We start from the raw sequence: 20,706 nt of genomic DNA, 5'->3' as shown, positions 1-20,706 counted from the left end.
GGTTAAATTCTTTTTTTGTCTTCTACCCAATGTGAGTCTAGAATTTTCCTGGAGGGCAATGCAGTAATTAGGAGGTTGGATTTTAATTGACCTGAAAATACATTTGCATCTGAAGTTAAATGAATATGGGCACACACATACACAAGTGATATCAACCAACATACATGTTATATTACAGATCTGTGTCCACATGCATGAGAAATACCCAGTATTTACTGGTCTTTGTGGCATGTACGTATTGATAGTACTTGTATAAGAAAAGTCATCAAGCAGAAATTGACTGCTCACCCCTTCCCAAGCACACCTGTAATTCAATTGTGTACAATTCAGCACTTGCAGAGATGTGATTTGGATTAGTAACAAGATCTAGAGTAGGAGGAAAACCAACACCAGGAAAGTTCTACAAACATCCGTGAATGTAAACTAGGGAGTTGTTGAGAAACAACCATCACCCTCTTGTCCTGCCTCCATAGTGCCTGAAGCCCCTCAGTGAGTAGTAACTGGCCTTTCCTCTTCACTTCTGCAACTGTGTGTGTGTGTGTGTGTGTGTGTGTGTGTGTGTGTGTGTCTGTGTCTCTGTGTCTCTGTGTATGTGTTTGTGTGTATATCTCTGTGTGTCTGTGTGTATGTGATTGTATCTGTGTGTCTGTGTGTCTGTGTATGTGTTTGTGTGTATATCTCTGTATGTCTGTGTGTATGTGATTGTATCTGTGTGTATATCTCCGTATGTTTATGTGTATATGACTGTGTGTATGTGTGCCTCTGTGTGAATTCTGTATGTGTGTGCCTATGTGTCTCTGTGTCTGTATCTATGCGTATGTGACTGTGTGTGTCTGTGTCTCTGTGTATGTCTCTGTGTGTGTGTCTGTGTATTTGTTACTGTGTCTATGTGGTTGTGTGTCTGTGTCTGTGTGTATATGTATGTGTGTATGTGTGTGTGTGTATGTACGTGTGTTTATGTATGTGTGTTTCTATGTGTATGCACATTTGCATGATGGTACAGGTCAGAAGCTGATGTCAGATGTCTGTACTCAATTGCTCTCCATCTCAGGTTATTCACTTACAGTGTCGGGAACTGAATTTAGGGTCCCATAGAGGTTAGGCGAGCACTCTCCCAATGAGCTACTGTACTCCCAGTTCCACCTTTGACTTTGTCGAGACAGAGTCTCTTATTGAACCTGAAGCTTCCTGAAGCTAGGGCAGCTCGCCCATGTTCAAGGCTCTACCTGCCTCTGATGGCCCAGTCTTAGGGATACATACATGGGCCACCATATGTGTTTGTTCTAACTGTGGATTCTGGAGTTGCATACTCAGGTCCCCATGCTTACATAGCAGGCCACCTCTCCAGCAGTACTCTATTTTTAAAAATCTAATTTAAAAAGAAAAAAACCAAATTTGATATTTTCTTATAGATAAAACTTTGAGTCCAACTTCCCTAGCCCAGAACAGTTACATTTTTCTTCATTTATTGTAGAAAGGATATGTAGATACATTGAAAATAAAGCAAAATTACATAGGGTTAGAAGACTGGAGACCTAGTAATGATTCTGCAATATCACTTATCATGTGAAAACTTACCTATTTATTTTGCCAGTCAACAGGGATTGGAAACCTCTTACCTGGTGAGAAGACAGAAATAAGAACAAATAAATTCTGTTCTCTGCCCAGGGTAGTAAAGATTACCCTGCTCGCAAAACTTTGTGATGTCAGGAGGTAAATGCTCACACAGTGTAGGCGTGGCCTGGGGAATGTAGAGGCAAAGTGTGCAGCTAGAGAGGAACAAAAGGGGAGAAACCTTCAGCAGAAGTCGGTGATGGGCTCAGAATGAAACTTCCCAGAGCCAGAGAGCACTTACAACAGAGCAGAAGCGGGTCATGTCTGGGGAGTTACCAGTGTTTTGGTTAGGAGGGAGAGAAACTAAAACAATAAGGAAGTAAGAGGGGCTGATTATGAGTGTTCAAGATGTTTCAAAAATCAGATTCTAAAATTCCTTTTCCTTATCAGTGACAAATAAGACATCAAGTGGTAAAGTCTGTTTGGTGGCAAAGAAAAGGATTAAGTGTCAGTGGCAAGAGTAGGTGACTGAGGAAATGTTGACTTCTTTGGCTGTGAACCTCTGATTTTCTTGAAAGCAGTTTGTCTTGTTTGGATGGCTGGATGCTGTGGTTTCACTTGGTAAAGCTGAAATCTGGTTAGGGGAACGGAGAGTCCCATTTGAAGGACCTTTAATTGAAGCCAAGAGTGAGAAGACATTTGTCCTGGGTACCTCACCCCATCCCCACCAAAGAGCACAATTTTTTCCCCCTTTGAGGTGCGTGTCTTTTTACTTGGGAAGGAAACTATGGTTTCAAGAGTTTGAACCATCAAGTGACTCATTCAAACCATATTTTGATGAGGTAAGGATGCCTAAATGAAAAACATGTGGATCCATTTCACTGACGATCCGTACAGATTTCAAATTAGGGATCAAGGAGCGAGGGGAAAACCATGCCTTGGACTTAATCCAAATGTAAATGTTTGAGGAATTGTTTGGCATTTCTATGAATCTATACCGAAATTCAGCTATAGAATTCTGTTGTATTTGGAAGTTCTCCCAGAATTGGAATCTTTTGTGTATTTGGACTTGTGTGTACATTTTTTTTGTATGTGTGTGTTCTTGTATGTTCTGGGTGCTGTATGTGTGTAGAAATCAGGGAAAAAAAAGCTTCCAGTCTCACCCCTCAAGACATTTTTCATTTTTGTTTTTAAAAGACAGAATCTGTCTCTGGTCTCAAACCAGCAAGAAGGCCAGGCTGGCTGGCCAGTGAGCCCCAGAGACCCATTTAACTCTGCCTCCCAAGAGGAGAAATTCTAGCACATGGCACCATGCCTACTTTTTGTTTATTTATTTTTTAGCATGGGTTTGAGGGCATTGAATGCAGGTCCCCATGCTTGCAAGGTAGGCATTTTACCAACCAAGCCAGCTCCCCATCCAGAGTCAGAATCTTTTGTGAAGAATTGTGGAAAAGTAGCCCAAACAGTGGGGACACTATGTTGAGTACACAATGCCCTCACATGGGTCATTAAAAATGCCAGCTCCTGAGATTAAACTCCCAAAGACTCTCTAACGATCCTCTTTTTATTCCCTGTAACAACATACAACCATACTTATGTGAGTTGGGTCTCACTAGGTTATGGTACTCTCAGGAGTCAGTGGTTTGTAAGAACAAAGGTTTATTTCTTCTCTGTATTTTCTTGCATTGTCTATGGGCAGCCGGAGGTCTTCTCCACACAGGTAGGATACGAGGAAGAACAAAAGTCCCTACCTGGGCTATCTCATTCTCCTGCGAAAGGAAAAGAAATCAGTGACAAAAACCACACACTGCTTCCCCCAACTTCTGCCTACAAGTGTTATAACCGACTTCTATTTGAACTTGGTTAGAGGAAGTCACGTGTCTAAGTCCAGTGTTAGAGAAGAAACCATTCCCACAGGGAGTGAGTTGCATGAGGGTGCTGTTCTGTAGGATAACCTTATAGAAACAAAGACCCTATCTTGTGTTCATCACATAGTAGGTGCTGGAATTTGATAGATACACAACAGATATTCATTGGTCAGATAACGAGTATATTCTCTGCTTTTCTTCTTGAAAAGGAGGTCTATTGATAGTCATTTTCATAGGGATTCTAAAGAGATCAAACAAATTGGTTGGGTTAATTATTGCATGCTGTACTACGATCATAATACTACATTGATAATGTGAGCACGATTTCTCAATAAAAGACAAAAGATGGCCAAATGAGACATTGGGCTTTTCCCCTTATGATTATTCCTGATTTTGTTTTTGACATGGTATCTCAGGTAGGTAGGTCAAGCTGCTCCATACATAGCCATGGATGGCCTTGAACTTCTGATGTTCCTGTCTTCTCCTCCCAAGTGCTGGGATTACAGGGGTGGCCCACCTTACCTGGCTTCCTCCCTTATTATGGGATGAGACTAGAAAGTTTTGTAGTAGTCATGATGTGAGCACTTTCTGAGTTGGTCAGAAAAGCTTGTACCCTAGAAAGGAGGCCTCAGGCTCCTTCCTGGTTTTCAGACTTCTCCCTGTCATCTGTACTCTCAGTAAGACCCTTCAGCAGCAGTTCCTGCTCTCCCCCTGCATGTTCTCCTGAAGTGAACCTGTTCTGGGATATCCAGTTGCATGGATCCAGGGTGACTTATCAAGGCTCCAAGCTCCTCTGTTAATAGGACACAGATAGTCTTTGCCTACAGCCTTTAGATACCTCAACTGCAGACAATAATGCAACTGTGTTACTTGAAACTACCTCTTTGGGAGGCACACATGTTGGAGCAGGCCTGAAATCCCAGCCCACTGGAAGCAGAGCCAGGAAAATGTTTGAGGCCAGCCTGAGCTACATAGGGAGCTAGTGTAACAAACAAAGCTCTGTGGGAGCTTCCTCTAGTTTAAGTGGCTAATGAGCCCCATGAAGACATCTGACCTGTTTCTAGAGACTCAAGAATTTTTGCAGATAGGAGATACAGAGGCAACCCACCCCATTTCCTCAGATTTCTCAGGACAACGATATATTAGCAGTCGGTTCTAAAGCAGACAGCTCAGAAGTCTCCGCAGTCCATTTAGTCAGCACACTGCTGCTTCCACATTCTGGAGTTTTAAAGCAGTGTTCATTATTAATCATTCATCTTAGCCATCACTCTGTTAATTCAACACAATGAATAATTTGGAAGCCTTTCTGAGCCTCATATGTTTCCAGACACCCTCATTACAATTACACATTTTTGTCTTGGTCTTTTTTTTTCCCCCATTGCTGGATATAGATCATACATATTTGTTTTTCTTGCTCCCAAACACAAGACTCTGGAGTAGATCTCTTACTAATTAGGCTACTTAAGGTCCTCACAGAATCCTACATTCTTGGGAAACATGGTCACTTACTAGCTGCCACCCGCTGGTTCTGCCCTGGTGATCTTCTTAGGAACCTCCTTCAGAGGAGTGGAGAGTGTCCTGTCCCAACTGCTAAGGGATGGGTAATGTTATATCCCTGCCTCACAGAGAGGGAGGGTGAAATTCACCAGGGGATTGCGAATGTGTCTGGATCTCTCAGCTCTGTCTTTGAGTTCGCCATCACCCAGCACAGCCTGCAGAAGAGTAGGCTTCCCTGTGCCTTGATGGTAAGGGCAAGCAGGCGTTTCCTTGCTCAGGAGCAAAGAGTGACCTGGTGTCTTTCACATTAGCAGATTATACTACAGGAAGACAGCTGAGACGAGGGGAGGAGAAGAGGGAAATATATCTCTTTCTCATGCCTCCCACTCTCCCAAGAGGAGAGACATCTTTTGAGATTACTCAACATTAACCCTTCCCCCACCATAGAGGTTTTCCCCCATGATCTCTAAGAGGCCTTAGGCCAATGCCTGAAGTTCAGCTCAAATATCCCAACACAAAGGCTTTGTCCTTTGGGTGTCCCGCAGTTACTTCAGATATAGCATGTCTGTTGGGGATTTAGCTCAGTGGCAGAGCTCTTGCCTAGCAAGCGCAAGGCCCTGGGTTCGGTCCTCAGCTCAAACAAAAAACAAAAAACAACAAAACAAAACAAAACAAAAAAACCAGATATAGCATGTCCAACTAGGGATTGCTGATTGTCCTTAAGTCTGCTTTGCTTCCTCTGTGCTCTTTCTAGAGAGGTAAAAGAATAACATTGTCCTTGCCAAGGTCTCATGTGCTTAAAAGTACCTGTTCTCCATACCCAGAAACCTGCATGGTTCTTACTGATTTTTCTGCTGACCATGAACTTATAGAGTTTCTTATTCATCTATATATCCCTCAGTGATAGAGGTGGGGACCAGCCAGCAGTAAATGTCTATACAAACATGGCCGCATAAATGTCGTTGAATGTTACCTTAATGCTTGCTGAGTGCTTGTAGACTAGAGAAGTTCGGAAGGGCTTGGACGTGACTCAAGACCTCATTTGGGGAAAGAGTGATTATGAAAAAGTTTAGTTCAAGACCTACAGTACCAAATGTGGAGGTCATGACATCAACAGGACTTATCTCAAGCAAATAACAAGTATTGGAGTGAGGTCTGGTGTGATAGTGCAGAAGTCAGAGTCTAGGGAGAAAAGGCCAAAGATCCAGGTCTCAGGAAAGCTTCAGAAATCCATACTGGGAAGCAGAAGGAGCTGAATAGAGCTTCTGGAAGGCTCGAGAAAGGACCAACCACAGGTGTGGCTTATAGCCTAAGTCAGGAGGAAAGTATATGCTTTTCAATTGTCCTGATGGACCTACAGAGAGGATTCTTCCCCCGGTGTAGACTTCCAATATAGAATGGCCCAAATCCACAGGCTAGCTGTGCTGCCCATAGGGAAATGTATGACTGACAGCCAAAACACGGCACTAGATTAGTTCAGCTTAATTCCCTCCCACAATGGGCAGGGAATCCCAGAAGCAGAAAGGCACTGTGACACTGGGTGTGAGTTAAGAGGGGACTCCATATTAGACATATAATTTGTTCTAAAAGCTTAGCTTGACACTATTCAAACTCAGCCAGATAGTAGAACTGGTGAAGGAACAGGGGCCTGGTGTATAGGAATTCTATATCATCATGGCAAGTTTTTTTTTTTTTTAACAAATCCAAAAATATTCCTAAATAAAAGGCTTCCTTGAAGGCCTACTAAACCCAGCTAGGTATGATGTAGGATCCACATCCTCACTGGATTGGCTCTATGGAAGCCAATCAAATAAGCCTTGCATTCAAAAAAATAAATTAATAGGTTGTATTTTTATTGATTATTAGTAACAGAAGACATGAAGCTGGCTGGGTCTGGTGGAGAAGAAAGAGAATTGTAGCCATTCTCAGGTTCTTTCTTCTCTAGGGTCAGAGTGATAAATTGTTTACTCTGTCTCTTATAAACCCACCCTAGTGCCAGGCTATGGAGATGGGCATGAAATCTTCAAGGAAGACGAGGATCTGTGTGGGGGAGCAGGAGATGAGATACTGTCGGGCTATGAAGTTGAAATCAACCCTTTCCTTACATCCTCTTCTATCAAACTTGTCAGCCCCTGCCTGTCCTTATATGACCCAGAGAGCCTGTTTCTTGGGGCTGCCAGTTGACAAGTAAGGTTGCCAACAGAAGCCAGTTGCTCTCTTCTGACGTGGGAACTTACAACTTGTCATCTTTTGTTGTCTGTGGAGCAGAGAACACAGCCAAGCCAGCAGGGAGAGTCTGTCGTTGAAGCCTAGATCTCATTGGAATGACGTAATGTATTCACATATACTGAGGAAGAGTAATGAATACTTACCACAGCTACCGTGCTCAACTCCCAAGTAACCAGGGGAAAAAATCACAGGGGCAGTGACAGAGAGAGGAGGACCTAAGGGACTGTTTGTTTTCCCCTAGATCTAAAGCCAAAAGAAAGAAATGGATGACAGTAGTCACAAACTGGGCTACTCATCTACCTACATATTTACCAACATCTTCAAAATCCCATCCTGACTCAGAGAGCCAAGAGCCTAGGTATACTAAGTATACTAGGAGTAGGATTCAAGGAGTTAATTGATTGATAAGGTTGCAAACAACCTGAGAGAGAGAGAGAGAGAGAGAGAGAGAGAGAGAGAGAGAGAGAGAGAGAGCGAGCGCTAGTGTAAAGAATGCAATAATTAGGGGAGGAAGAGATAAAAAAGAAGATTTAGCAAAAAATCAAGTATAAATTAAAAGTCCCCTGGGAGAGTTGTTGCATCGACACCAGACTAGGTGGTCAACAAATAACCAGTGAACTCAGCGAGAAAGTTTGAATTATCCTAAATTGGGGTGGGCTCCGCAGCTGCCTGGAATTTCAGTATACATTGGTTTAGGCAGCTCCCAGCTTACTTCTTCTCACCCTCTGTCTGTGAGCTTCCTTTGGATGGCAGCAATGACAAGAAGCTCTAGGTGGCATCAATTGGAGAGGCCTGGAGACCTGCCAGGGTCACATGATACGATTATCATTGAAGAAAGCCTTGGAGAATATGCAGACTCGGGGCTAAAGTCTTACAGAGAGCAGATATGCAAATATCCAGTCATTAAGGGAGGAAGCAACAAAACAAGGATTCTCTGAAGGGTGAGGACAGGGTAGGGAAGCCAAACACAATCTATCCCCGGAAGAATAAGCCAGGATTACGCCTGCACGCTTCTAGACCTTTGCATACTGTTTGACCCTCCCTGAGTACCAACCTCTCATATGAAAGGGGAGCTTGGCCTGGTTGTCCGTTATAAGAAGGGTTACTAGGTTCAACTGCAATGCTACACCAAAGCTATGATCAGGATGGTTGATCAGGTAAGGTACGTCTGACTTTCACCCAGAACCATTTCACCTGTCCCTGACCTCCAAGACTGAGCTCCTCAGTTGTGAGAGCATGTGGTTGTTTTAGTTTTGCTGTTCCAAGTGAAGATCATGCTTTCCCTTTTAACGTGCTCAGATTACACTCATTTGTGGGACCGGTGAGCCTGGTGGCAGTGGCATCTTTATAGTGAAACCCCTATTGATATGTCTCCATCGATCCCTCTTCCCACATCCATCACAGTTGCTTTAAAGTCCCTGCAAATTGACCAAAACTCCCTGCCTGACAGTTCTCCTTACCCATAATTCATTTCTTTCAGTGTCTGAGTTTTGAAGCAGCCAGGGAAGGATTATCGCTCTATCTATCTACCTTTGTCTGCACACATATATGCACACAGTACCTGCCTCCATGGAATACCAAACCTTCTGGAAATAATGCACAATTCATTCTCTTGGCTGCACTTCAAACGAGCACAAAAGGGATATTTTCCCTGTTTTATGGGTGAAAGGCAGAGGCCCGTTCGCTCATGGAATGAACACTACAAGGATTTACACTGATTTCTCTGGCAGCCCAGGCCTCTCACGCGGTATACTGCAGTCTTCCTTACTCCCCTATGGAAGAATTAAACACATCTCCTTCTGGTTTCTACATTGGACTGTGGAAAGCGGCAAATCTGTGCTAAATGACAGTATACAATGGCGACCTGCGGACTGAGGGGGAACTAGAGAAGAGTCTTAATCTATTGCGGGTCTCAGGCTTACAGTTTCTCAAGTTGGCTTGTTTGACTAGTAAATCAACACTGGGCTGATCCAGTTCCCTGCATTTGAGCCATGATTCCCCAGCCACTAGAGACGGAACCAAGTGCTTGGCAGTTCTATCGTCTACCTTGCAGGCATGGTGCTAGACCACAAGAATAGATTCAAAGAGCTCAGGGAAGGAGATTGTGCCTGCAACCCGCTCTCAGCCCAAGAGTCGGGAAGTAGATGATTAGATGTCATTAGAAGAGACTCTCTAAGCCCCGGGACATAATTAACAGAATGGTGGCCACCTGCTGTCAGGTGCCAGCATTGGGGGTAATTAGTAAACCCAGTACCTAAGGATCATAAGGTTTGAGAAAGGAAAGAAGCCGGGAAAATAAAGGAGCATTCAAAAAGGCAGAGTGAAATCCCAGAGCAAGAGTTTAGAATAGCAATCTGGGAGAAATCAATCGGGTCCTTTAGGAGCTGCTGATGTCACAGCAGCTAAGACAGTGAAGTCTCACTGAACCTGCGCACCTAGGGACGTTGCCTGACCTACTCACAGTCCAAAGGCACTGTCACTGTGCAGCAGGGTCTGTCCTTTGGCATCTTACAAATAAAGGAAGGGAAAGCAATCGATATGCAACATGACGAAAGCCTGGGAGAGCCAAACCCGGTTGGCAGGTCACAGGCCGAGAGAGGCGAGAAAGACAAAAAGGGCCCAGAGATGTCAGCCTCAGATTTCTCAAGCCACACAAAGGCTGTTGGCTTTCAATGCACACTGCTTGCCTCTGTTCACGGGAGAAAGGGGAACAAGGTGGTCAGTGTTAAAGGAAAGAGAGGGACAAACGCCTGACGACAGTCTTGGAGCTGAATTTAAAAACATCAAATTAGAGGCATGTGTGCTGAAATGAGGCTCCGCTGCCTGGGAAAGCAACCCCCCTAAACAAATGCGGCAATTACTACGGCTGGTGCTTTGGCTCCCGGGTAGCACATTGAACACTGATGGGGGCCAGTGAGCCCACTCATTTCCCAAATCGCCCCTTTCACAACATCTCCACGGGAAAGTTAGGCCTGTCAGCTCACTGCTTTGATGGGCACTAATACGACACCGCTCCAGGAGGACAAAGCTGAGTGTATGTTTCCACACTGTTCACCTAGTATGGTCCACAGCCAGCAAGAGTTGCCAGTAGAAATCGCTCTGTCTTTCACCTTTAACATTTTAAGGACTCAGATCAACTTACTAATATTACTAACCTAGACTTCACAATAATACACACACACACACACACACACACACACACACACACACACACGGATGTTCCTAAGAGTTGTACCAAATGGTGGCCCTGCATCCATATACCAGTCCAGATTTCCTATGAAATTCAGAACCACCTCTGTTTCAAGCACTTACTTACAGGGCTACATTCTTGACTTCCTCCTTAACATGGAGTTTCCATAACTTTGTTGTCTTGTTTCTGGATCTCTGGGTTTCTTTTTTGGTGGGGAGAGGTGCATCAAACTTTATTGATGGTATTCAAGAGAGAAGGGAGGGCTCCCTAGGCCCTTCCTGTTATTATGGGGTCTGGGATGGAATTGTGAGGAGATGCTCAGTGTTGGGGGCTGAGTTGGGATGGGGACTCCTCAGCAATTGAGGGCCTCTCCCTTGCTCTCAGTATCCTTGCTGGGCTGGGGTGGGTGGTCCAGGGTTTCTTACTCCTTGGAGGCCATGTAGGCCATGAGGTTTTTAACATCCATCTCCTGAGACCCCCAGAGTCTGGCTTACTCCTGCCCTGCTCTTACTCCGTGTCTCCTGCCTTGTCTTATCGCCCTAGTCAAGGCTTGCAACTGCTTTTTGTAAGCATTCATTGTTCAGGGTCTTGGTGTGACCTGAATACATTAGGAAGGCGGCAGGAGATCAGGGAAGGGGAAAAGAAAGAAAGAAAAACAGCAAAGCAGAAAGTGCTCTGTGCACAAGGTCTTTCCCAACAGAAAGCAGGGTTTCTGGAGTTAACAGGGACAGTGTTGGTTGGGTGGGTTTTAATGTGTTCTGTCCTGAGCTGCTTGTTTCGAAAGACTTCAAAACCAACATAATCGAGGCCACTGTAAACCAGTGCTAGCAAAGAAAGAAGTCTATTACATAAATATGAAGGAGTTGGAGATTCCCAATAATTATCCTAAAATTATCCAAAGATCTGTTCCTTTCAGCAATGGAAAGACTTTGCTCTGAGTAGAGCTGGGTGGTAGCCCCTGGCATTTTTACTAACAAAGTTCCCAGCCTTATCTGTCACCAAAATACTTTCCTACTCAAATCAAAGAAAAACATACCTGCCAATGCATGGGAGACACAGGGACATAGCCTGTGAGTCCTAGTGAAAGGTCAGAAGGCTGCGAGTTGTGAGAAAACAGAAGTCACAGCAAGCCCGGGAGAAGTAAATTTATTCAAAAGTATGCAAGAACAAATAATTTTCTGCTACCTTCCAATGGGCCCAATGTGAGTAGACACCTTATGCTCCCACTACCATGCATTCCCCTATACTGGATCCTCTAAAACTGTAACCCTGAATAAACTCTCTCCCTCAAAAAAAAGTGGGGACTGGAGTTAAAGACTGGGGCTCAGCAGTTAAGAGCGCTTGTACCACATGGTGTCTATCACCAGCATGGTGCCTCACAACTGTCTGGAACTCTACTCCCAGGATATCTGATGTCCTCTTCTGACCTCCGTAGGCATCTACACACAAGTCTCCGTGCAATAAATATCTTAAAAACATTTCTAAAGGAAGTGAGTAACAGCAAAAACATTGAAAGACTAATGCTTTGACAAAAATCTAAAGAAGACACTACATCTTACCAACGAGAATGGCAAACCTTCTTATGAATGAAGAGGCCTGCCATGCTGGCGGATTGGAAGACTCCAATGTGTTGATCTCCCTAGGCTGCTTCAAAGACTGAGCATAGGCTGATTAAAAGCCCCAATAGTATTTTTCAGTGTGAAAATCAGATGCTAAAATTAATGCATAAATGCAAGGAACCTCAAAGAACCACACACATTTTAAAATAAGTAAAAAGGCTGGGGCATGGCATTGTTTGGTTTGAGGCTTAAAAAAAGATCCAGACATCAAGATATCGAGGGAGGCACAAAAGGCGTGGGAAAGTACAGAGTCCGGAAAGAGACACACAGATCCACATGCATGATAGTTTTGAAGGTGGTTCTGAGGCAATTCAATAGAAGTAAAGAAAGCCTTTTAACAAATAGTACTATTTTATAGGAAAACACTAGACCAAATAAAAATAATCAAGAAAGAAATTGGACCTTTACCTTGTGCTATATTAAAAAATAAATCCGAGACAGATTGTGTATCACAAGCAAAACAGGAATGCAACTTATGTGCAGACAAGAATACTAGAAGACACCGAAACAGAGCAGGTGAAGAATGTGGTTCTTGGGCCAGCAAGATGCCTTAGCAATGAAAAGCATTTGCCAAACAAACCTGACCACCTGAATCTAGTTTCCAGATTCCATGGTGGAAAGAAGGGAAGAAATGATTCATAGAAGTTGTCTTTTAAGTTTTCCATGTGAACCATGGCATACATTCTCATACTTACACATATACATATACATATACATATACATATACATATACATATACATATACACATACACATACACATACACATACACATACACATACACATACACATACACATACACATACACATACACATACACATATACATATACATATACATATACATATAATGTATGCTAATTTTAAAAGCAAAGAATGTGTCCATGACTTCAAAGCAGTGCACCAGATATAAAGAACTATCGTGCTTACTCAACAAGAGGGAAGTTATGTCTGGTATTGGAGACCTAGTCAACTACACAGTTAGTGGAATTATAGATCTTGGAGGAGGAACTATAATGGCCAACCAGTATAATTCCCAACTACATTCTAAATATTTATCTTCAGACCCACAGGTAAGTGGAGTTCTGATCCTTAGTGAGGAAACTTCTCTTTGCAACAGACAGAGACCGTTACAGGAAACCCACAGTGGGTCAAAGTGCAGAGTTGTGGAGCACTGCACCGATACATCTACAATTCCAGCGCCTAAGGCTCAGGAATCACTTCTGAAGTGGAGGCTGAAAGAGTGAAGACCTAGAGGAACAAGAAGATGCTGTAAGATCGTGTCTCCTACCAGAGAAGATACACCCATGAAGCCTCATCAACCTGGGCAAAATCTGAAACACACAAACACACACACAGACACACGCACACACGTGGGCACACACACATCATGTATTTAACAACAGTTAAAGAAAAAGAGGCCATGGATTTGAAAGACAGCTGTGGTAGGTTGGGTAACATAAATGGGAGGTTTAATGAGATGCAAGGGAAGGAGAAAATGATGTAATTATAATTTCAAAAGATAGAAGAAGAAGAAGAGTAGTAAAGGAGAAAATGATGTAATTATAATTTCAAAAGATAGAAGAAGAAGAAGAAGAAGAGGAGGAGGAGGAGGAGGAGGAGGAAGAGGAAGAGGAGGAGGAGGAGGAGGAGGAGGAAGAGGAGGAGGAGGAGGAGGAAGAGGAGGAGGAGGAGGAGGAGGAGGAGGAGGAAGAGGAGGAGGAGGAGGAAGAGGAGGAGGAGGAGGAGGAAGAAGAGGAGGAGGAGGAGGAGGAGGAGGAGGAGGAAGAGGAGGAAGAGGAGGAGGAGGAGGAGGAAGAGGAGGAGGAGGAGGAGGAGGAGGAAGAAGAGGAGGAGGAGGAGGAAGAGGAGGAGGAGGCAGAAGAAGAAGAAGAAGAAGAAGAAGAAGAAGAAGAAGAAGAAGAAGAAGAAGAAGAAGAAGAAGAAGAAGAAGAAGAGGAGGAGGAGGAGGAGGAGGAGGAGTAGTAGTAATGTTGTTGTTGTTGTTGGGCTTTTTGAAAGAGGATTTCTCTTTGTAGCTGTTTTGGAACTCACTCTGTAGACTCAACAGGGTTTAACCTCAGAGATCCACCTGCCTCTGCCTCAAGGAATTCAAGAATCACCATCACCCACCCCAACTTTTTTTTAAAAGAACTCTTATGACACTTTCTCCCCACCACAAGCCAGAAAAACAAGAACCAAGAAAAGAAACACGAAGACACTGGAATGAGTGCAAACATGGGCTTCACAACAGAGTAAGTGGGGGATGTCTTCACAGAAATCAGATTTTAAAATCTAAGAAGCATAATGAAAAATACTACTACTATGACTTAAATAGAAAGTGTCGAATATATAACTAAACATGAATCCAAGCAGATAATTCAAATGCCACAGATAAATTAAGGGAAGCAGGAGAGTAAAATTTTAAGAGACAGGTAGACATTAAGCAGAGTTCCTGATTTAGGTAACACCATCACAGAACAGCAAGACAATACATTAAAAAATTAGCACATTGCAAACAAGATCAATACAACTGCTTAAGTATAATTCAGTCTAGTCAGTAAAGATGGGAGACTGCAAATACATAGAAACAAACTGCTAATTGTGTAAATAGTGACGCTTAAAAATACTCTGATGAGAGACGTCCATTTAATTGTCTGCAACTTGGATATATCTGGTGAGAAAGGAATTACCACTGGGATCTATGTTTATCAACAATCATCCTAAAATTAAAATTAAAATGGAAATGAATTGCTTTTCTTTGAAAAGATATTCCAATGAAAAGTACACTGTCCCCGAAGTTTGATGGGTGAGTATTATAAAAACTTTGAGAGATGTGTAATTGCAATATTATTTAAACAGTTCCAAAGGGGGAAAAATAAGTCTTCCAAATTAGTTTATAAATCTCAATATTAACTGCTAAGTTACTCTTAAGATCACTGTGTTGGAAAATGACGATCAAAGTCATAATTCCTAAGCAAGAGATTGGCAAGTGCGTGCTAGTGGGAATAATGAAAACATGCAGACTGATCAGGTGGTTTTAGTGAGTGAACGAAATGTTCTCCATATTAGAAAGGTCTCTGATATACTTAACCAAATAGCTTTAAGGAGACCAGAACCAGGCGAGCAAGTGCACTGATAAACACACATAACCACAACTGAAGAACAGCCCCCTGGTCTGGCATGTTTATGCTGGGCAAGAGTTTGGAAGATTTTCTCTATGGAACTGAGTGAAAAAGCCCACCCACCAAACCCAGAAGGTGCTAGAAGCCCTACAGCCTGGAGGAATCCGATTCCTGTCACACACTGAGGATTATATAGGAAATCAAAAAATCAGGTCCTGTGTGGTGTTTGACTTAATTTATATAGTTCAAAAAATGCAGCTTAATCCTTGGTTCCCTGGGAGCCAGGCTGGGAGGTTGGGCCTGTGCTGACTAGTTTAATGTCAATTTGACATAAAATAAAGTCATCTGAGAGAAGGGAGCCTCAATTAAGAAGATGCCTTCATAAGATCAGGCAAGCCTGTAGGGCGTTTTCTTAATTAATTAGTGATTAATGGGGGAGGGCCTAGCGCACTGTGCATAGTGGGACTCCTGGGCTGGTGGTTCTGGGTTCTACAAGAAAGCAGGCTAAGCAAGCCATGGGGAGCAAGCCAGTGAAGGAGCCAGTATGTAGGATTCCTCCTGAACTCTGCCTCAGGTCCATTCTGCCTTGTTTGACTTCCTGTCCTGACTTCCCTTGATGATGAACTGTGATGTGGATGTGTAAGTTAAAGAAATCCTTTCCTCCCCATTTCGCTTTTGATGATGGTGTGTTAACACGGCAATACTAGCCCTGACTAAGACCAGGACTTAAAATGGGGCAGGAAGAAATGTTTTGGGAAGATGACACTTTTTTTTTATGTTTGTGTTTAAATAGGTTCATGTCAAAACTCAGCAAACTGGTGGTTATAATATGTGTTCTTTGTGCATTTTGAATATTCTTAATATTTCAAATATTCTCCAAGCTCTATGCTTAAAATCTGAATGCTGATGTCTGGAAGTTTTACTTCCACAAACATGAATTAAAAAAGACCATTTTGATTTTTTTAAAGTATGATAAAATAGAGATGATAGGTGATTTCTTAACAACCTAGGGTATATTTGTTTTAGCCCCACATAGAGCATCATTCTTAATTCTAATACCACAGGCAAGGCCTTACTCAGAAGAAAAACATTGCTCACAGTTATCACTATTAAAATGGTAAGGGTTCGATAGCTCACAATTAAGGACGGAAAGACACAGAGGGAGAAAGAGAAGAGGGAAAAATGGAGAAGGAGAGGGAAAGAGAGAGAAGGATAGGGAGGCAGAGGAAGAGGGAGAAGAGAGGGGGAGAGGGAGAGGGGAAGGGGGAAGGGGAAAGGGGGAGAGGAAAAGGGAGAGGGGGGAGAGTAAGAGGGAGGGGGAGAGGGAGGGAGAGAGAATCTATATCAATCTACATTTGTAGGTATGGGTCATAACCCAGAAAGCTCAATTTAATTTATCTGAATGAAAGTGCAAATTGACAAAGCAAGTTGCTAGGAGGGCATGATTAGTAAAGTTAAACCAGCATTATCATGCCTACAAATAATAATCAATGTGAAGACGAGATTAGACGAAGGCCCACATAACATAAGATAGCTATAAAAAAAAACTGATGCACAAAAATCCAAAATACATTAAGAAAACTTGGTAAATTTACTAAAGGGAGCAAAAGTTTCATCATTAGAAAGGAAACATATTTTAGACCAGGGAGCTACATCACAAAGGTGTCAACAGCTCTAACCTGATTTCTAAGATCAACGCAGTGGGAATATCAACATTTTCAAATACGCTAGACAAAAACTGAAGAAATGTCTCAATTATAAAGTGCTTCTCCGACAAGCGAGACGTGGATTCCTGGGATACTCAGAGTGCACGTGTGTAATCTCAGAGCTCCTGTGGAAAGGTGGAGATCTCTCTGTCATTGACTTCAACATACAGGTAGGTGGACGTGGAACTTTTGATAAAGCAGAGCCAAGAGATGAAAGACGGCCTGGAAGGTTCCAGGTCAACTTCCATTGCGCATGCATGCAAACCTACTTTTTTTTTAAGTTAGGCAAGATTTTTTAAAAAATTTTATTTTAGAAGGACACACATGGTATGTACTCACTTATAAGTGATATTATACACAACATATAGGACAACCATGCTACAATTAGCAGACCCAAAGAAGCTAAGGAGGGTCGAAAGGACGATGCTTGAATCCCACTCAGAAAGGAAAATTAAACAGACATTAGAAGTGGGTGGAGAGAGAAGACTGGGCGATAAAGGGGATGGTGAAGAGAACAGAGGTGGAATTCAAGTGTGGGGAGAGCGGGTTGGATGGTGGGGATGAGAGAGAGAAGGGAAATTGGTGGATTAGGTCATCTCTGAGACCTGGGATCTGGGAGGCTCCGAGGAGGATGTGGGGGCAACACTGAGACTCCTAGCAGCGGGGGATATGGAGCCTGAAGTGGCCACCTCCTGTAGCCAGGGAGTACTTTCAGTGGAAGAAGGGGAACACCAACTCACAAAGCCTTTGACCCCAAATTTGCCCTGCCTACGAGAAATGCAGGGATAAAGGTGGAGCAGGGGCCGAGCCAACCATTGATTTACCCAGCTTGAGACCCACCCCACGGGAGACAGCCAACCCCTGACACAATTAACCAAACTTTGCTCTGCTTGCAGACGGGAGCACAGTTGTCATCTGAGAGGCTTCATCCAAAGCCAATGGGAAGAGATGCAGAGACCCACAGCAAAATATTAGGCGGAACTCGGGGAGTCTTGTGGAAGAGTCTGGGAATGGACTGAGGGATCTGAAGGGGTCAAGGACACCATGGGAAGACCTACATAGCTAACTGATCCCTGCCTGTGGGGGCTCACAGAAACTGAACCACCAGCCAAAGAGCATACATGGACCTAGGCCCCATACATGTATGTAGCCGATGTTCAGTTGGGTCTCCATATGGGTACCCCAACATTTGGAATGAGAACTATCTCTGACTCAGACTCTGTTGCCTGCCTTTGAATCTCTTTCCCCTAGCTGGGCTGCCCTGTCTGGCCTCAGTGGACTGGATGTGCTTAGTTCTGAGAGTCTTGATGTGCCATGGCAGGTTGGTATGGGGGAGTCTCCCCTCTCTGAGGAGAAGGGAAGGGTGCATGAAAGGGGGTGTGAGGGTAGGACTGGGTGGAAAGAAGGGAGGGAGGCTGGGATCAGGATATAAAATGAGTAAATAACTTAATTAGTGGATAAAACCTATTTTATGCACGTGAATGTTTACTTTCATGAATGTAGGTGTAACATTTGGTGCCTGTAGAGTTCAGAACATGCACGGCATTGGATCTTCTGGAACTGGAATTACACATGGTTTTGAGCCATTGTATGGGTGCTGGGAACCAAACTTTCTACAAGCATAGCCAGTGCTCTTAACCACTGAGCCAGCTCTCTGGAGAGACATGGAAAGTTGATTTTAAGATCAATAGATGAATTAATTACACTTAGAAAATTCTGAAGCAAAGAACAAAGAGAAGTGGAGTATTTAATTTCAAAATCTTAATAATGAAAAGACTATGACCTTATGCATACATGCCATTCCTAGAAAAAAAATAGAGTATTCTGAAAGAAAATGAAATAGATATATCAACAACACTATCTCAAATGAGAGGGGAAAGATAAGTTATTAAATAAAGTTGATTAGATCTAGCAGATCCTCTCCCCAGGCCTCAAACTAGGATGAATTCCAAATGGATCTAAGCTTAAGCATAAGATATAAAACCACAAAAACACTAAAAGAAAATATGGAACGATTCCATTACAAGCTTGGACGGGGAAAAGAGACTTCTAAATATAACTACAAATTCAAAAAAAAATTAGATTGTTAGGCTTGAGCACATGAAATTCAAAGAAAAACTTGATCATGAGGACATATTAGTTAACAAAGGAAAACATGAATGTTAAATTCAATTTAAATCCTTACAAGTATCCAGAAAAGGGTATTATTTCCAAGAGGATGATGATGATGATAACAACAATGAAGAAGAAGAAGAAGAAGAAGAAGAAGAAGAAGAAGAAGAAGAAGAAGAAGAAGAAGAAGAAGAAGAAGAAGAAGAAGAAGAGGAGGAGGAGGAGGAGGAGGAGGAGGAGGAGGAGGGAGGGGGAGGAGAAGGGAAGAGGGAAGAGGGGGAGGGGGAGGGGAGGGAGAAGAGGAACAAGAAGCAGCAGCAGCACTCTTTTAAATTTTTATATAGCTTAACACAAAAATAAGCAAATGATATGTAAAACATTCTCCAAGGATTCTCAAATACATGGAATGCAAGCTCCACATATTCCAAGTACAGATGCAGATGGTAGTTGATGAAGGAGGGAAGGACACATTTTTTTTGGTGCAGTCACTGACAATGCGTGCATACTCCTGCAAACAGACTTCCTCTAATATTACAATAAATCACCCCAAGGAAACCCCTTGAGTCATGCTGAGAGTGAAGGGGAGGGCTTCTGCGAAGAGGTACGAGGTCACCAACATTGGGGAAGGATGGAGAGAGGGGCCAGGGACTGAGTATGATAGAATTACATGCATGAAAATCCAATAATGAAACCCATTGCTATATATGATTAATACATGCCAATAAAAGCATTAAAGCAGTGTGCTAACACCTCCAGAACCTCAGACTATGTTTTAATCTGATGGTGATTCTTTCCTGAACAGTCACTTTTTATACATCTCTGGTGGACATATTAATTGTTGTTATTCCCAAGGAAGGCTTTTTGGTAATACGTATTAAAGTTACAAATGCCTAAGCCTTTGCCCCAGCTCTTCTATTTCTAGAAATGCATCTTGGAATGATATTGGGGCACATGCCAAATGATATAGAAGAATCTCTATCACGGCATTGTTAGCTACAGCAAAGGATTGGAAGCGATCCAGCTCTTCCATAGACGGAGGCTGACTTTTCATTCTGCTTACTTTTATAGCCTCACAGTGGAAACGAAAACATGAACCCTGTTTCTGAGCCGAGCTCAGAGCACTCACACCATATATACACACCAGTCCTTCTTCTGCTAGACCATACTCTGGACCAGCCAAGGCTGGAACACTCCCAACTGCGAGATGGCCTTAGGTAGCTTTGGGACATCTTCACAACCCTGGGATGCACAGAAGAGGAAGCGATGCAAAATCATGGCATCCCTGTTAGTCACTAAAGCAGAACTTTTCTCATCTGGATAACGCCATAGAAAGGATGTGGGTAGTCTGTGCACATTCCCTAGACACAGGAGGAACCAGGAATAGCCGCTGCTTCATCTACTCCTGTTTTAACTGGGACAAGATACTGCTGATTTACCCTTGTCTGTTTTTAACAAACGTATCCCTTCTGCTAAAACTACATAATCTGGATGATAATTTTGCTGAGATACCAATGCTTATGGGCACTCTGTGAGGCTATAAACAGTGATCATGCCCTTCCGCTGGCAACTATCTACCCTTAGATGGGATAGTTAGAAGATGCAGCATTCTAAATGAGAGTTATAAAAACTGAAAATGTGGAATGATCAGAAAGGCTAACATTGGATGGTCTCTGTTTCTACATTTCCCCCAGCTTTCTTTGAAAGTACACAATTTTAGGACATTTGTTGTTGTTGAGAGTCTTTTGAGCTTGAGTCTTTGTTCAGCCCAAACTCTTCACAGGCCATTCAGAGAAAAAAGAGGAAATCTC

At 43.0% G+C, this 20,706-nt stretch overlaps 1 long non-coding RNA gene across 1 annotated transcript in view; it reads left to right on the top strand.

Annotated features, from left to right (window-relative positions):
• LOC120094127 (uncharacterized) overlaps positions 1 to 19,097 on the top strand; it is a 50,776-nt gene extending 31,679 nt beyond the window's left edge. The window contains exons 2-3 of the long non-coding RNA XR_005488114.2: positions 16,844 to 16,956; positions 17,683 to 19,097. This is a non-coding gene — a long non-coding RNA (uncharacterized LOC120094127). The remainder of the gene's footprint in view (positions 1 to 16,843; positions 16,957 to 17,682) is intronic.
• The last annotated feature ends 1,609 nt before the right edge of the window (positions 19,098 to 20,706 follow it).

The sequence above is a fragment of the Rattus norvegicus genome, chromosome 8 (genome assembly GCF_036323735.1).
Source record: "Rattus norvegicus strain BN/NHsdMcwi chromosome 8, GRCr8, whole genome shotgun sequence".
Lineage (NCBI taxonomy): Eukaryota > Metazoa > Chordata > Mammalia > Rodentia > Muridae > Rattus > Rattus norvegicus.
The sequence above is the reverse complement of the archived record's forward strand: the minus strand, read 5'-3'. Positions and strand labels throughout refer to the sequence as shown.